The following is a 19,903-nucleotide window of genomic DNA, read 5'->3' as shown; positions in this document are numbered from 1 at the left end:
TCAACAATCTTGACACAAGTTGCCAGTGCATTCATTCTTGTTGCCCGAACTTGCATTTGAAGCTGTCTTCTAACAACTTCAAAGGATATGTAGCAGCTTCAGCTGCACAACCAGCAATAGCACCATATATTAGAGTTCTAATGGGTCCCAATTCCAATTGTTCCAAAGCATTGAGCTCTTGAGCTTGTTCTTTCATATGTTGGATCCTTTTCCTTCCTTCAGGTGAATGCAGATATGCCGACTTTAATATGTCATAAACACCATAAAATACGGCACCGGAAGGTGCCATGCTGACAATGGAGGGTACCAAACCCTTGTAGAGAGAAAAGAAGCCTTCAGTTCTTATCATGTGCCGGAAGGCACCAACCACACCTCCCAAGGCCTCACCACCAGGTGCAACCATTACCGTCCTGATCTGAAAAGCGTCACTCTCAGAATAAAATTGAAACGTAATAGAACCAAAAATCACACTTAATTGAGAAAACTGTTCCGAGAAGGAATAACATGAAATGCTTGAGAATGCCTTTTTATGATCCTAGTGATACACTAGAGACGTATACCAAAAATTATGTTCTCCAGCCAGTGCCTTTTCTTTCCTTAAAATGTTTTATAGCTCATGACTATTATTATGTTCTGAATCACCAGAAAAATTAAAAGAAATATAGCACGTTAAAAATCACAGAAGTACAATTAGAAAGCATCCTGGACCTGGAGGACAATAAATCAAGGTAACAAAGCAACAGTGATGGGCAAAGACATATTTACAACTCCTATATGTTAGGAAACACTTGTTATAGGCTCTAAAGAACTCTAAATTGTTTTGAAAATTAAGTGCAAGAACCAAAGGATTGAGTAAATTGATGTAGTGCAGAGAGATGGGAAGCCAACAGGAGTGGCAAAAAAGAGAAAAGCCCCATACAGCATTGTCAATTGAGCTATCATGTCAATAGTCCAAGCTAAATTAATTAAACGAAGATTAAGATTGAAAACTATATAGGCATTTTGTAAATTAATACTCAAAAGATAGGATGTTTATAATTGCAGCAAACTGGTAATATAAACTCTACATGCATTGCATAAGCCACCTGCTTTACATCAAACTAGATATAAGAACATACAACAACAGATTAACACAGAAAGAAAGTTATAAGAGAAAGATTAACAGTCTTAGATTGCTACTTACAGTGTCCATAGGTAGGCAGAGCAAGGTAGCTGTAATCCCTGCAGCAGCACCCGCAACAAATCTCTCAAAATTTGTGGTTTCTTCGTTTCCAGAAATCCTTAACAGATGATTTCTATAAGTATCATAAGCATAAAAATTTATAGCTTTAAAGGGTGCTGTCCGTAGAATATTTACGAAATTCCCTTTCCAGAAGCCTTTCAACCCTTGAGAAGTTGCAATTTCCTTAATGAGCTCAAATAGGTTTTTCTGTTCACCACGAACTATGTATTCCAGCTTAAGTCTCTCAAGAGGCGCTACAAATGTCCTGAAACAACAAAAAGCATGTTGGCCAATAAATTTGTGATGCAAAAAGAAATAAAGATGGGTAACTGAATTCAAATTGTGCAGCAAAGTGACAGATATAGCTAAAGCATTTAGAAGTTCTCTGCCATAGCAACCATTTGAAACTAAAAGGGATCTATATAAAACTTAGAACGGCAGAGGAGAACGGCATGTTGAATTTATGTGAATTCCTAATTCACAGTACCGACCTCATGAATTTCTTGGAGCTGACCCAACATGAAAGAAAAGGAGTTCTGAAATTGTCAAAATGATAAGGCGACACATCATGAACATTCTTTTATCAATCTAAAATGAAAATATAACTTTGTCCAATCCTTACAAAACCGAACAAAGAAGAGAAAGATATCATTGTCGCCACCTGAAATGAAGGCAAACCACGAAGTGACAGCAATTACCAGGCAAAGAAGACAAAAGCAAAGGTATGTCATTCGAAAGATGAAATTAAAAGGAAAAATTAGTCACGAGAATGGAAGAAGAAAAGAATAGCACGTCACATGAACTAATCGTTCGTTATTCCAAATATTAGACATGCTAAAAAATCCAAACCTTGAAACCATAGCAGCCACAGCTCCCGCCCACAGATGCCTAGTCACATTCATAGCACCCGCTCCCTTCATCTGAACATTCTCCTTCTCTTTACATCCATCGGACCTGTCCGAAATTTTACCCTCATGCTGGCCCAGAATTTCTTGCGATTCTCGAACATAGCTCTGATCCCCTTCGCTTCCGTTTATGGACAAGCTCAACGACAAAAACCCCCCACCCACTGTGCCCGAAGCTCTCCTTTCCCGCCTAAATATTTCGAAACTCACCGTTCTTCTGCGTCCCCATGAAAAACACGAAACCCTTTCCGCTTCAGAATAAGTTTTGGGCGATATCAACGAAATAAACGACGCATGAGCTGAATCAATATCGAGGAACAAGCCCCCAGGACAGAATAAATCACAAGGTTCGGTTTTGATCAGATGGGCCATTGTATTAAGTGATTAATTTTTACAGGAATTAGATCCGAACTAAGAGAGCGATTGGTCTGGTTGGTTTGGTCAGAAGCGACCGAAGCTTGAAGCGGCACAACATGGAGATTTCACATTTTCTTGAAGGCCGAAAGACAAAAATAACAAGACGGAATAGGATTTGCCGGTTTGGGTAAAGTGAGAATGACAAGAGGAATTTTAATTGAAGATTCTTGCATAGCTTTGCCCGCCGAAGCCCGCATTGCTCTGTGTCATCGTCAGTTCGAGCTGGGAAAGTGGACGGATGTAGTGGAGTAATATTCAAATGCACAAGACTGCATAATTATTCGACCTTCCTACTTCCTAACATTCATATCTAGGTAGTTGCGTGGCATTCAAGAGGCTAAGCGGCTCCCTCTGCAGTACAACCCACCCTCCACCAAACCCCTTAAGCACTGTTCTTCCTTTTTCGGAGGATGGTCCATTTCTAAGCCACCGACCCCGCTGCGTTGAGTTCCATGCGAAGGACCGCGTCAGATTTGAACGAGTTTTGCATTTCGCGTGGATGCCGTGGAATCTGACGAAAGGGCCAAAAAAAAAAAAACACGTGCGTATAATATATTACCACTTTTTATAAAATTAATTAATAATTAATAATTAATTATTACTCCCACAAATATATCAAGAACACCAGTTTACTGTTATAAAACACTTTTAACTAATTATTCTTAGTTAATATATTCAATATCTCTAAATTAAATTATTTTAATTTGTGGCAAAAAAGAAAGTAGTTTAATATTTTAAATATATCTATTATTAAATGAAGTTGACTCTCTTAATTAATCAAATTAATCCCTCTTAATATTATGAAAAATACATAAAATAATCAGAAATGTGTCTTATAAGAGGGTAGATCATAAAAATATTTTTCAAATTTCATATAATATAAAAGTTGACAAACCCTCTTTCTTTTCTTTCCTTATTTTGAGCCAATAGAAATCAGAATAAATGTGAACAAAAAAAAGGCCAGCAAAAAGGGTAAAGATCTACAGTTCTTTGGTTCTCGGATTTGTGATTGCGACTTTGCGGGACAGATTGTTTTCCCGCTGGATCAACCAGCAAGGTATACAGAACTTGTTTCTTTTCGGTTGTTGGGTGTGACCTCACAACTTTTAAAAATTTACATTAAAAACCTTGAATTTTTATATTTTAATCATTTACATTAGAATTACTGTTAGAGTTAATGATTTTCCTCGTGTCATAATTTTTTATACTTTTTATATATAGGGTTAAGATGCACCTAATACATTTAAGATTTTTTGAGTACATCCAACATCTTAAAATATTTTGTAATGTATTTCAATATCTTAAAATATTTTTTTAACTGCGTCTAATATTTTAAAATATTTTTATGCACCTAACATTCTAAAGTAATTTGTTTAGTGCGCTTAACACCTAAAAATATTTTTTGGTGCATCTAACAGACTAACACCAAGGCAAAAAAAAAATTTCAAGGTGCTAGGTGCACATAAAAAATATTTCGAGATGTTAAATACATTACAAAATGTTTTAGAGTGCTGAATACATCTGAGAAAATATTTCAAGTGCTAGATACATCTTAACCTTTTAGGGCTTTAAGAACATAATATTTGGCATTTGACATATAATTTTAAATATTTTTATACTTAAAAACAGAAAATACTTAAAAAATAATTCAAAATATTTTGACTGTAATAAAAAAATCATTAAAAAAAATGTAAAATACTTAAAATTATATGTTGAATGCCAGCAAATGCTATTTTTTAAATGGTATGATACATAATAAAAATATAATATTATGACATGTTAAAAACCATTAACTTTAATGGCAATTTTAATGATAAGAGAGTTAATAATCAAAATATAAATATAAGAGTCTTTAATTTAAATTTTTAAAGCTCAGAAAAGTGATGTGCAACTACTCAGAAAAAGTTTGTGTATTTTAACATCTAAAAAAAAATAGAACCATCAGATAACAAATGAGCATCGATTTTATTTTATTTTATAATCATACTACTCTTTTAGGACTGCATAATAATTTAGGTAGAGTTTGATCATGATTATTAGACGCGTTTGATTTTAATATATTACGCATGGCATGATAATTATTGCAATTTTTTCGACATTTATCACTTTGTTTTGGTGAAAGTGTCACATATAATAACCAAGTACTGTCTTTTGCTTTTTGACGAGGAGCCTTTAGCATTATCGAACAAAAAGATACACAGATGTGAATAAAAAATGAAGAGGACATAGCTAACTTGGGCTTTAGCCCCGCTTTTGAAAAACAGGACAGCAAGATTGTGGAGTGATTATAATAAGCTGATCTTGCAAGAAGAACTAATGTGGTTCCAAAGAGCTAGATGTCAATGGCTTCAGTGGAGGGATAAAAACACAAAGTATTTCCATGCTACTGCTATGATAAAAAAAAAGATGAGTGTGATCGCAGAACTGCAAAATGATGCAGGGGAATGGATCAGAGACAATGAATAGCTGAAACAAATGGCAAGCAATTACTTCAAAACCCTGTATACAAGTGAAGCATATCCAAATAGAGCGATAAGTTGGCCCAATGCCTTTCCAACAATCCAACCGCAGCACTTAGACCTGATACATAAGGAAATGAGCAACATTGAAATAAAAAATGCAGCTTTTGCAATGGGAGCTTTTAAAGCCCCAGAACCAGATGGACTTCCGGCACACTTTTTTTAGACATAGTGGGATAGAATTGGGGACCAAATTTGCAGGCTGATAAAAGAAGTTTTCAGGGACCCCTCGAAAATCAAGGAAATTAATTCAACAAATATAGTTCTCATACCTAAGGTGGAGCATCCAACGACCCTAAAAGACATGAGACCAATCTCCTTGTGCAATGTGAGCTTCAAGATTGTGACCAAGATCATTGCAACAAGGTTGCAACCAGTGATGAATTATCTAATAGGAGCAAAACAATGCAGCTTTATCAGGGGTAGATTCAGTTGTGATAACATTGTGGTTGCACAGGAAGCTATCCACCTAATGAGAACTAAGCCTGGAAGGAAAGCATATGTTGCAATCAAGGTGGATATGGAAAAGGCCTATGATAGGCTAGAATGGTCATTTCTTGAGGATACACTCAGAAGTATTGGCATTAATGAGAACATAGGAAGGGTAATCATGGAATGCACAAGATCAGCTAAAATGAGAGTCCTATGGAATGGTGAAGAAGGCCCTACCTTCACCCCCTCAAGAGGAGTATGCCAGGGAGATCCTCTAAGTCCATATCTTTTCGTTCTGTGCATGGAAAGACTGGGGCAACTTATAAAGGCTGAATGCGCTAATCAAAGATGGAAACCTCTTCGATTCCATAGTGAAGGACCCCACCTATCCCACCTCTTTTTTGCAGATGACCTTATTTTGTTTGCTGAAGCCTCACAGAACCAAATCAGAGTCATTAAGCAGGTCATGGAAAGATTCTGTATAGACTCAGGACATAGGATTAATCTAAACAAGTCCAAAGCTTTTTTCTCTAGGAATGTCAACTTCCATCGGGCTTCTAGTTTGTGTCAAAAGCTTGGCATCGGAATAACACCTGACCTTGGTAAATACCTCAAAATACCTCTCATCCACAAGAAGGTAACCAAGGAGACATTTGGGCATATCATAAGAAAAGTCAGAGCCAAGCTTTCATGCTGAAAAGGAAAGTTTCTTAACATGGCAGGATGCGCTGTACTTATCAAAGCATTCATAGCAGCTCTTCCATCTTACCAAATGCAATCTACTCTCATACCTAAAGGAGTTTTGAAGGAAATTGAGAAGATTAGCCAAAACTTCCTTTGGAGTCAAGATGAACATGCACAGAAAATGCACCTTATCTCGTGGGAAAAAATTATGCAAAACAAAGGCATGGGGGCTTGGCATAAGGAATCTTGAGAAACAAAATCAAGCTTTTGTAATGAAGCTGTGTTGGGGCCTGGTGACGAAACCTGAAGCTCTATGGGTGCAATGCCTTAGAGCCCGGTATGATTGTGGAAAAGAGACTATTCCTGCAGTTGTCAAACATAAGCAATGCTCATTGACTTGGAAAGCCATTTCTGGGGTATGGGAGAAATTCACTCAGGGACTAGGTAGGAAGCTAAATAGTGGAAGACAGACCAAATTCTGGCTGGACTTATGGACACTGCTTGAAGGACCTCTGATTCAATATGCTTCAAAAAACTTAGATAGAATTGACCCCAGTAACCTGGTTGCGAACTTTGTCTTGCCAAGTGGACAATGGGATGTCGGGCAATGGAATGAGTTCTTTCCAGATAATATAACACGAGTCCTCCAACAAATTAGACCACCAAGTGCTGATGAGGAAGATGTGGTATGCTGGCATAACACCCCGGATGGCCAGTTTACAATCAAAGTAGCATATAAATTCTTATCTGAGTTGACTACCAATACTGGAGGATTGGTGTGGAAGAACATATGGCGTTGGCAGGTGCCTAAAAAAATCAAGCATTTCCTTTGGCAAACAGCTCATGAGAGATTAATGACCAACTCACTTAGATCTCAAAGGGGGATAACGGATTCTAGTCTATGCCCCTTAGGCTGTCTATGCGAGGAGAGCATCACACATACATTGAGGGACTGTAAAAGAGCGTCACAAGTGTGAAAGAAATTTATTCACCCTAACTATTCTGCTGTCTTTTTTTTCTCATAATTTGAAGGACTGGCTCACGTGGAATATGAAGAACAATCCAGCAAAAGAAAGATTCCAGCAATGGCCATGGACGAAGATCTTTGGTCATGTATGCTGGCTCATCTGGAAAGCACGGTGCAACCAATTATTTGGAAGAGACAACAACACATGCTCGGAAATCTACCACCAAAGTTTGTTTCACATTATGGAGGATATATCCAGAGCAAAACTGCGTCATCAAATCTTCAAGGATCATCAAAGCCTACCTAGACACTAGATTGGACCACCGATAGGTGAACTCAGAGTGGACGTAGATGCATCCGCCCAAGGGAATCAACAAGCAACCTGTGGAGGTGTAGTTCGTGATCACCGAGGGAAGTGGGTTATAGGATTCACAAGGAAGCTTGGAAACTACCTAGTTGTTGCTGCTGAAATCTTAGCTATTAAAGCTGGGATGGAGGTATGCAAGAGCCTCAATATAAGAGACTTTCAGATACACTCAGACTCATTGGAAGCAATTTCCACTCTGGTGAGAGATAGTGGCATTAACCATCCATTCAGACAAGAGATTGAAGAGACAAGGAAGCTCATCTATGAAGAGTAGAATATGAAGCTTGCATATGCTGCCCGAGAGTCATTACAATGTGCTGATGCGTTAGCAAAGCATGCCCACTCAATTGTGGATCAGATGGAAGTTTACCCAGATGTCACCGACTGCTGCAGGAGATTAGCTTTGATAGACATAGATAATAGGGAAGGAGATATAAATATATAACTACTCTTATCAAGCGTAGCTTGTCCTTGTACTAAAAAAAAAAAAAACAGGACAGCACGTTATTTTAGTGCCCAACAAATGTGAAGAAGAGAGATATTTTTATTATCCCGACTATAATTTAAATATAACATGTTATAAGTTGCCAAAAAAAAAAAACAAAGGAACATGTTAAAAAACCACATATAGTCTTATACTACCTCCGGTCCTCAATATAAGATCCTGTTTGACTTTTATTTTGGTCTTAAATATAAGACCCCAATCTACTTTGTCTTTCATATTTATATATATATTTTTTTCAAAGTAGCCCTTCTAATAATAATAGTTTTAGTCAATATATTTGATTAGTAAGGATATTTTAAGAAAGACAACACATTTAGGACAAATAACTAACTCAACTTATTTTCTTAATCTTTTCAAATTAGTCAACAAGTTCTTATAATTAGGACTGGAGGTAGTACATACTACCTCTGACACTTAATACTACCTCCGGTCCTTAATATAAAATCCTATTTGACTTTTATTTTAGTTCTCAATATAAGACTCTAATCCACTTTATCTCTCATATTTACTCAATTTTTTCCAATATAATCCTTCTAATAATTATAGTTCTAGTTAATAGACTTTATTAGCAAGGATATTTTAGGAAAGACAACACCTATTTAGGATAAATAACTAACTCAACTTACTTTCTTAATCTCTTCAAATTAGTCAACTAGCTCTTATAATTAGGAATGGAGGTAGTATAAGAGTTAATTGACTAATTTGAGTACTACCTTTGATCTTTAATAAAAGACCCTGTTTGACTTTTATTTTGGTCCTAAATATAAGACCCTAATCCACTTTGTCTCTTATATTTACTCAATTTTTTCCAAGATAATCCTTTTAATAATTATAGTTCTAGTTAATACACTTTATTAGCAAGGATATTTTAGGAAAGACAACACCTATTTAGTACAAATAACTAACTCAACTTACTTCTTTAATCTCCTCAAATTAGTCAACTGGTTCTTATAATTAGAACCGGAGGTAGTATTTATTTGTAATAAATATATGTTGTTTTTTAAAAATATTTTTACTAATTAGGTGTATTAATTAGAACTACTATTATTATAAGGATTATTTTATAAAAAAAAATAGATAAATATAAAAGACAAAATGAATTAGAATCTTATATTTAGAATCAAAATAAAAATTAAATAAATTTCTATATTAAAAACTGGAGCTAGTATAACATGAAGTATTAGGAATTAAGCTACATTGTTTATAGCTTTATGAATGGTATCACTGGTTAGAATTGACTTTATTAAAATGTTGAAGTTTGTCCAACGAAACGGTCTAAACCAATTGATGTGGTTGGGGATGCCTATGTCGTGGATTTGGATCCTCTTTTCAGTATTTTTGGTTTTTAATATAAAAGCTAATTTGATTTTTAATTTGGTTCTAAATATAATATTCTAATTCACTTTATCTCTTATATTTATCTATTTTTTTCAACATTTTTATAATAATTACACATGTTAAAAATTTCATCAAATGTTAAATTAATGCACTTGATTAGTAAGGGTATTTTAAAAATGACAGTATCTATTTGTTACAAATAATTAACTTAACAAACTTTTCAATTTATTCAAATTAGTCAACTAACTCTTATAGTAAGTATCGGAAATAGTATCATTTTTTGTTATTTTATTCCCCTCGTCTTATCATCTTCCTTGGATTAAAAATTTGATGACTAAGGTTTAATTAAATTCATTTATTCGTAAGTAATCATGCAAGTTCATGCCTTAGCTTTTTAATTTTTTATGGGTCAAACGATATTGGTTCTATTTTTCCCCCCAGAAAGGTTAAACGTCATTGTTTGTTCATCACTTCTTTTGACTCAAGTGTCTTTTTTTCAGGACTCTCAAGTTTAAAGGCTAATTCGTCAAAGTAATCTATTGTTGAATATTTATAGCATTAATATTTCATTTAATTTTTTAGCTTTGTTATTAAACTTTGGGTTAATACAATTTCTCGTGCATCAAATTTACTCTTATTTTGGTTTTCATCTTTCAAGTTTAAAACCAAAGGTTTTGGTCCCTCAAAAAATAAAATGATCTAAATCTTTTATTGAATTATAAGAAATCAATATTTTAAATAAAAAAGAAATTTTAGGGACTAAAACATATGTTTTGAAACTTAAAAAGCCAAAACCAAAGTGAAAGCAAACTTGATAGACTAAAAATTGTATTAAACCCTTAAAACATAATAAATATATGGTTTTTTAAATTAAAACATGTTAATTAAAGTGTATTGTGTAATTATTTATCCAGGGAATTGACAAAAAATTCTCAACCTAAAACATGCATTAATTGTTTTTAAACTAGAAATTTAATAAAGCTCTAAAAATTATAGTAATTTTTTATGAAATATTCCATGATGCTAAGTATTTAAGAAAATGATGTTATTATTCTGCCATTCCATCAGTCTCTCCAATAAGGAAAATGGAAAATCACATAAAAAGAAAAGAAGTTGAAAATTGTAAGATTTCAATTCAAACACTTAAAATTTCAAAATCTCAAAAGAGGAAGTGATGCCTGATGGGATATTTTGTAAATGTAGTTAAATTATGAAAATACTCTTGTATCAAAAGTTATTAACAAGTTGTGAATTGACAATGACAAGTATTAGACAATAAACGACAAGAAATATACTGATAATAATAAATTATTTATTAATAAGTTATGAACTAGTAATGATAAGTGTTAAATAGCTAATGATAAAAAAATACGGGGAAATGACAAATTTGATAGCTTTTTAAAAATCTAATATAAGAGTATTTTAGTTATTTGATTATATTTGCAAAATACCAGGTTAAGCACAACTTTCTCTTATAAGATTTTGAACTTTTAGGTGCCTAATTGGAATATTGCAATTCTCAACTTCTTTTTATGTCATTTTTCCTAAAGAAAATATATTTTATTTATTAACTTAGCCAACATTTTTATTTAATTTCATCGTCTGTATGATTGAAACTCAAAAGAAACATAGCACTTAATACAAAGTGATCATTTGTATTAATTATTGAGAATTGATTTCGCATTGTACATAAATATGTAAGATAAATTTTGATATGAATTTCCCATATTATCGTCGAACAATATATAATTCACAAGGATTGTGTTTGCAAGTTAAAGTCATATACCATCAAATAAAAAGCACGAGTCTATGGTCAAATTCAACAAGTATAGGATAGAAGCAGCGGACTGTAAAACGCACCGATCCACTAGTCTTCTCTCTCGTGTTATGCATCAGCATGCCTAAGAAGAAAAAAATTTTAAAAAATGTTTTAGTAAATTTTCCAGTAATATTTTAAAAATCGAACCAGATATTAAATCAGAAAAACTAATAGGTCACGGATAATATAATAATTAAATAAAATTAATACTATATGCTTATATAACAATATATGTATAAAAGAAAATTTTAAGTTGTGAAATAATTTAAAAATAAACATAAATATTTCAATTTCTAATAAATTAACTAACTTATATCGTAATAACATATCCAAGAATTCACAAATTATTGATTAGTAATATAATTAAAAAACGCATAGGTTGAATTCACAAATGGTAAGTTCTACCACTCATCTTGGCAAGTAGTAGAAAATGAAATCTGGTTGATGGTTAAAGATTTTTTTGAAGCAAAAGGTTGCATTGAGGAACTAAATGGGACTAATATTACTTTGATTCCAAAGGTTGATAGACCTGAGGATGTCAGTCAGTTTAGACCTATTGGTTTGTGCAACTTTGGCTACAAAATTATTTCTAAAGTTCTTGCTAATAGATTGAAGCCTTGGTTGAATACTTGTATTTCTAAGAACCAGGGTGCTTTTGTCCCGGGAAGACTGATTCACGATAATGTAATTGTTGCACATGAAATTTTCCACTTTTTGAAAAGAAGGAAGAAAGCTAAAAGGGTTGATTTTGCATTAAAAATGGATATGAGCAAGGCCTATGATAGAGTTGAGTAGGGTTTTGTAGAAGCTATACTGTTGAAGCTTGGTTTCTGTGAAAAATGGGTAAGACTAATAATGAGATGTATCACCACTATGAAACTGAATTTGTGCCTATCGGGAAGAAAAGTAGCTGAGCTCAAACCTGGAAGGGGTTTAAGGCAAGGTGACCCATTATCTCCTTATATATTCATTCTTATTGTGGGTGTGATGTCAAGAATGATCTCCAAGAATGTTGATGCCGGTTTGTTGAAGGGTATTAGAATTGCTAATGACTGTCCTATGTTAACTCATAGCTTCTTTGCAGATGATGTGATGGTTTGTCAAATTAGCTTGTTGACCTGAAGCCTCACAATAATCCTTAAGAATATCAGCCAATTTCCTACAGTTATTTTCTAAAAATTCCACCCCAGAAGTAAGGGACTGGGTTTGCATAATCCTCAATGTTAAAGATATTGATGAGCCAGGGAAATATCTAGGAGTTCCGAATGTGTGGGGTGTAACTTCCACCACTTACTAACCAGAACTAACCATGATAGAAAGGACTAAAACTAGTAAACATACCCTATCATGGTTATTTAAGAACAATCACATCACTAAGGGGCTAACCATGATAGAAAAGAATTCGACCTTAATTAAAGCTATCATGGTTAGAAAAGAATAACCTATACTTGTAATCATGCCAACATGGTTATAAAACAATACGCCTCTGAATGATAAATTATAATAGCAGTTTAGACTTGACTATCTTAGTCAACACTAGCAACAACTAAACTTGCCAAAATTGCCATTATCACATCGTGGATCCACAGTAATTCAATCACATGCAATCTAAGGGCCTCAGGCCCACTACCAGCACTCTAGTCCAATTCTAGACAAAATAAACCAAAGATAGAAAGTATAATACGTCCACTAAGTCAAACGACATGAAAATATAAGGAGGTAAAATAAGTTCCAAATGAATGCAGTCCTGATGCGTGGCAATATACGAAAAGATTGCATAAAAATAAGGTCCAGAAGCTCTACACTGTCAGCTACAGCTATTGAGCCTCAGGAGTCTTCCCCGAAGGTCCCGCTAACGTATTGTTTCCTGAAAATGGTAAAGCAACAGGAATGAGACAACGTCTCAGTAACTAAATCCCTACCTATCCCACACCCTAGTATGGGCTAGAAAGGTGTCAGGTGGGATACACAGAGCTAATAATAGTTGATAAACATTTATTTAACATTTAAACTCACAATAATCATACAAGAAAAATATTTCCACCAATCTCATGCACTTGATACATTTCAAAAGAGATAACATACTTGTCATTTATTTAAAAGATGGAAATATCAATGAATATCCCATGTCATATGCAATTCCTGAACCCAAATCCATCCTTATATCCTCCTTATTTCCGCCGACTGGACCCATGGGCCAAGTTCTTTCCATTTAACTGGCAACTCTAACAAGCTCACCACACGAATGATGTGGACCGGCCAAAGACCACAGAGCACTCGGTGGACCATGGGTCCCCCCTCGAAGAACTAGTGGGGTGTCGCAGTCCCTCGAAGAACTAGTGGGACAATAATAGCAGCCAACCATAGAGCTCCATATGGAGGCTAATACCACGTGGCAAGTATATCAATCTCAATAACTCCAATTATCTCCTTTCCCCACCCAAAATAGATGCACAGGGTTCAAAATGACACATTTATATGCATAATCAACAAATTTCATAATAACATATCATAATCATGATCACCAATTTCTTGCAATACAAACTATGACAATCTTTTTCTTAAAATAGCATCCCACAAGACAGTTCATACAAAACGTAATATACTTTTATAGAATTAATTATAAAGCCACTCACCAACTTCATACTAGAGCATGCAACAGATAGAAATTTAGTTACCTGGTCTTCTAGCTATCAGTCAACTACAACCAGAGTCCAACCTCGAAAATGCCACAATAGAGTTTATATCTACAAAAAAAATTAAAATATTATCTCTATAGTATTAGAGTAGGCTACTTACAAAATTCTAGCCTCTAACTCCTTCTCTAGAAGTTTTAATTTTACTCAGAACTCTAGCCTAAAAGACATTTATCTAAGGTTTGAAATGAGAACATATATATATGATTTAGACTCGATTCCTAAATTTCCTTACTTAAGTATCCTTTAATTATTAGATTATTTTATTAGAATCATCAAATTCATAATGGAAATAGACAAACTATAAATTTATAACTTATATTCCATCTTCGAAGACTTAGACAAATAGACTTAGTACGAACCAAGTTATTCTCACTACAGAAGTTAAACCTATAATCTAACCGTTGAATTTAATTTCCTATCCATCATGATACTATCCTCCAAATTATAGCTCAATCTAACGTGTGTAATAAATCTTTAAAATGCTAATTTACTATTTAGGACTCTATCTGCTAAATCCAAAAGATATAAGTTAAAAACGTACCTAATAACTTGTAACTCGGAAATCAAAATGATGATCCAACCGTTGAAATTAACGATTTGGATGTCCCAAATGGGTTGACCAAATTTCAGTCCGATCCAACGGTTAATAAAATCAAAACTAGCACTTTTCTGAGACTACCTCAGATATGTGCGAAAATTATTTACTCACTCAAAGCTCCACTCACTAGCTCCTATATATAGGCTCCTCAACCTCCTTCACTCTAAAGATTAGTCGATGTGGGACTTCTATACTATGATTTAATTTTCTAGAATATCATCCACACACACACAATTACCCACAAAACATTATTAAAATAATAATATAATACTTTGCCCATATCTAACTTTTTTTTAATTAACTTAATACTAACATATATTTATTTATTAATATAATTAAATAGATATAAAATAAGGATGTTACATGGGGAAAGAATAAACAGCAGGCCCTGGCTTATATCAAAGAAAGAGTAGGGAGAAAGGTTGAAGGTTGGAGCAACAAACTTCTAACTCAAGCTGGTAGAGAAGTGATGATTAAGGTAGTAATCAGTGCAGTGCCTATCTATCCGATGCATTGCTTCAAGTTTCCAAGGAAAATATGTAGGGAATTAGACAGTATCATCGCTCAATTTTGGTGGAATGGTGGAAAGGAAGGAAGAAAGATTCATTGGAGAAATTGGAAAATCATGACTAAGGCTAAATCTGATGGAGGAATGGGATTCAAAGATTTTGAAGTTATGAACGATGCCCTATTAGCAAAGACTGCTTGGAGAATCCTGAATAACCCTGATGACTTGTGGGTAAGGGTCTTAAAAGGGATTTACTTTCCCAATTCAAGCTTCCTTGCAGCAAAGAAGGGGGGCAAAGCATCCTGGATTTGGAGTATTTTTTGACTGGTAGGGACTTGTTGAAGAAGGAAGTTTTTTGAGAATCGGAAATGGAGAAGGAGTTAATGTTTGGAAAGACAACTGGATCCCAGAAGCTAAAGGCTGCCTAGTAGAAATTATAGAAGTCAATGTACCTGATCAAATAAGCATTGGTGTGTAGCTGACCTGATTCAGGAAGGTTGCTGGAATTTGGAAGGAATGAGGGGCCTGGTTAGTGAGGAAATAAGCATTGGTGTGTAGCTGACCTGATTCAGGAAGGTTGCTGGAATTTGGAAGGAATGAGGGGCCTGGTTAGTGAGGAGGTCTTGGGATGGATTGTGAAGGTACCTCTGAATTTCATCAACAGAAAGGATGAACCAGTCTGGAAAGTTGCAAGAAATGGAAAGTATGAAGTCAAAAAAGGGTATTATACAACAAAAACATGAATACTAAAGCAATAGACAGGGCGAGCTCATCCATAGTTCTATCTGGGGAGTTATGGAAGAAGGTTTGGAGAATCAAGGCTCTACCAAAAATTATCCATTTTATATGGAGATGTCTGGTGAGAGCTCTACCTGTTAGATGGTTAATGTGGCTGATATGGAAAGAAAGAAATAATGCAGTTTTTGAGTTTAAAGCATTCAATCCGGTCAAAGTGATCAGTGACCTGGTAGAGCTGTGAGGGAATTTTGGGAAGCTAAAGGGTGGAGCAAGGTGGTGGAAGGGCAAAATGAGATGTAGCGGCTGAGATGGGATGGAAAGCTCCTGAAGGGGATTATATGAAGATAAATTCTGATGGCTCATTTGATGAGAAGTCTGGTTCAGCAGCTGTAGGTGTTGTGTGTAGAAATAAGGACGGTATTTGGCAATGGGGCTTTGCTGATAAAGTTGTAGCTAATTCTGCTCTTGAAGTTGAAGTTCTGGCTTTACAAAAGGCTTTTTGTATTGCAAAAGATCTAGAATTAAAAAATGTAGTTCTGGAGATTGATTGCTCTGAGCTCTTCTAGTGCTGCAAAACGAATTCTGCTAGGAATGTTGACTGGAGGTGCAGATGGGAATTGCAGACTGTATATTTGAGATGAAAGGTTATGGAGGGTTTGAAATTGCCTTGACTCCTAGGAAAGCAATGAGGCAGCAAACTGGATTACTGTGGTTGTAGAAAAGAGGTGTGCCCTGTGGGGTGGATTTTTGATCTAGCACCTGCTTTGAAACACATTCTGGATGTGGACATTGGTAGAAACAGGAAGTCTGCAAGGCCTATTTCTGGGATTGATTATCGGGAGTTTGATAGAACCGGTATTGGCTAACCTGATGCAGCTTCTCCTTTCGTTTGTTTTGCTCTTTTTGCTGTCTTGTGTTCTTTTTGCTGTGTTTTTTTAGGTTGTATGTTAGGTTTGTGCTTTATTTTTTGCTGTGTGGTAGGTTTTATGTTTAGGCTTTTGAGTGTCTTTCTTTTCAGGCCTTAAGTGGCTATTAGTGTGTGTAATTGTTTTGTTTTGGTGATTAATAAAACCATCTTGTTTTGGCAAAAAAAAATCTATATTCATATTTTATTTTATTACATATAATATTATAAAAAAATAGAAAATGAGTGTGTGAAGAAAATAATCTTTATGGAGCTGTTCATGGGGGCGAACAAGGGAAGGGATCCAATCCTATTCATACAACCAGCGTGCTCGTCTTAGGGTATGATTTAATTAGAGAATTAATATTGATGTTATATATAAGACCTATTTCACAAGCTTATTATTTTTCTCCAAATGAACCCTAATGATATTTTTCTAATAATATTCAAGTAGAAGTGGAAGGGAGAGAATTAAGAAAAGATGCTTAGAGTATTTAAAAAAATTATATGTACTAATTTAGCTATATTTTTAATTAATTCAAATTAATTAATTAGATCTTAGATTAAATACCGGGAGAATATTTATTTCTACATTCAATCCAATGCATATATCCTGTGTGTGTTTTTTAAAAAGATTTTTTTTTCCCTTATCAGAAAGAGATTCTTTTTAGAGTTAATATTGTTATCAATCTGTGAACTCTAATCATATTTTAATTTGGGCTTTCTAAAATTTGAAAAATAACTTAAAAATATATCAATTCTATTTTTTTGGCAATATATTTTTTTTTATTAAAAATAGTTGTATTTAAGGTACTATTAAGTACTCCCTCCGTTCCTTATTATAAGACATTGATGCTTATGGCATGTTCCTATATATAAGAGACACTTACAAGTTGTCTCTACTTTTTTGTGTTGATTTACTATTTTACCCATATTTATTATCTCCAACTCACACTCTCTCTCCCTCCCACTTCTCTTTCTTTTAATAATTTAATTGTTCTCTCTCTCCTTATTAATGAGGGCATTTTTGGAAAAAAATTATACTTTTACACATTAATTATTTTTAACTAATTTTAACTGTTTTTTTGATCAACGTACTTCGGTTATTTGTCTCTTATAATAAGGAACGGAGGGAGTACTAATATAGACATTTTTTAGTAAAAATTCTAATTTAATAGAAAAAAAATTTTCCCAGAGAGAGAATTTAATCCGTTGTAGACGAGGCGGAATGGGTCCACTTTTTGTATTCAGATATTTTTATGTAATGAGCCCACGTGGACCAACAATGGGGGTGGTACAGGTTCATTAAACAGCTGGACCTACCAGCGGTTTGGATCAAAAGAGCCAGTCCTTCAGCAGACTAAGGTGCGAATATTTACTAAAAAGATTATCTTAACAAAGAATACATATGTTTTAGCATAAAAAAATAAAAAGGAGCCCAGCGGGTCAGTGTGAATGGGAACTATCCGTTACACCGGTCCCACAAATGAATGAGGAGAGAGAGAGAGAATGAGAACAGTTAACAAGTCCGTGACTCGTTTTCACGGACATTTGTCTCGGTGTGCCCGTGGAGCCACGGCAAAAGGCTTAAAGATAAGAGTATTTCTTTTTTCTGAAAAAGAAATCACTAGAAAACAATTTTTTATTAAAATTTTAACATTGAGATAGACTTGGTAAATTTTTATATGCAAAAAATAGTAGTACTCTGTAAATTTTTAGGGTAACAGTACTCTGTAAATTTTATATATACAGAATACCGATGCTTTGATTTGACTCATTCTTATTAGAGTAAAATATATTGATTATCCTTCTATTTTATTTTATCGGGTATAAACTTCTCTTCAAATTAAAATGTATGTTACACAAACTCCTTATACTTTTAAGATTCAATTTCCATTCATTTAACTATTAGTTAGTTAAATTTGATTTTTAAATTTTATTTTGACCAAAATATCTCTCTTTAACATGAATGTTATTTAAACATTTGAATAAAAAAATAATTTTGATACAATGAAAATAATTATAATACATGGTTTTTCAAAATTTTTATTATATTATAAAATTTTAATTTCAATTATTATAGAATTATATAATTTTAGTTTCTCATGAAATATTGAAACTTAAGATTGTTTTTTAAATGGCTAGAAAATATTTTGAATGCTTATTTTCTTATCACATAATATAAATTATACGAGTTCAAAACTTATATAAATCATTTAAATTTATGTTTGCATTAGCTAAATTACTTAATTTTTTGGTCCAATATGATAAAAACATTAAACAAACAACAATTTTCAAAAATAAAAAAATATTAGTAAAGCAAAAAATCTTAAATTCTTCGATATAGTTTTAACCAAGATTTTGGGATTTAGTATTATGATAGATAATTTAGCAAATAGAAAGTGTTTCAATATAATTTGAAATAAAAAAAATAATTTTTGAAATATTCTTAAAGTAGTTAACAGTCTGGATTTAAGTGTATATTTTTAAAATAGAAGGGAGATCTGTATAATTAAGACAAAATACAAGGAAGGTTAAAGTATTTTACTCTTCTTATTAATAAAATAACCAGCAAGGACTTTTCCTAATTTTTCCTTTTTTTAACAAAATAAATATATTTTATTGAAATTAAAACTCTCAACATTTTAAAAAAAAAACATCATCCCTCCTATATCAAATGAGAATGCATCAATCTACTACTACCAAACGCTTAAATCGACTGGTTAGGGGTCGTTCTAACTTAACTAAAGTCATGGTTTCAATCCCGCTTGGGGAATGCAGTAGTATTTGTGGTAGGCAAGTTGCCCTTGGAGTCCCATAAAGTACTGCTCCGATTAGTTTGAGCTTGTTGATGTGCTTGGAAGATGACCTTGTCTTAAAATGCCCGGGGAGGAAATTCAAAAAAAGAATGCATCAATCTCTTTTACAGAAAGTTTGACACGTTTCAAACGGATTAAGAAAAACCTTAAATTTTAATAATTCTCATTTAAAATTAATAATTTTTAATTTTATTCCTATTTAATATATATTATATTTTATTTAAATAAAATTAATATAATAATAATAAAAGATAATTATATATTTATACAAAAAATTTTTTTCAGTATCCTGTAAATAGAATAAAAGAGCATTAACAATTCAAATTTCAACCGAGGGCAACTAGTCTATATTCTCTCCCCAGCATCCTTTACTCAGTTCAGTATTATTCTAAGTTCAAAAAAAACCTTGATGCTTCACATTATTTATTTCTGGCATTCTATCCATTATTGAGTCCAACAGGT

General features: G+C 33.5%; 1 pseudogene; it reads right to left on the bottom strand.

The window, feature by feature from the left end:
• Nucleotides 1-8: 8 nt before the first annotated feature.
• On the bottom strand, nt 9-2,803 carry LOC114714582 (probable mitochondrial adenine nucleotide transporter BTL3; annotated as a pseudogene).
• Between the last annotated feature and the right edge of the window lie 17,100 nt (nt 2,804-19,903).

Source organism: Neltuma alba, unplaced genomic scaffold (genome assembly GCF_004799145.2).
Source record: "Neltuma alba isolate B1F8T4 unplaced genomic scaffold, ASM479914v2 tig00011512_pilon, whole genome shotgun sequence".
NCBI lineage: Eukaryota > Viridiplantae > Streptophyta > Magnoliopsida > Fabales > Fabaceae > Neltuma > Neltuma alba.
This window is presented reverse-complemented; position numbering and strand designations above follow the sequence as displayed.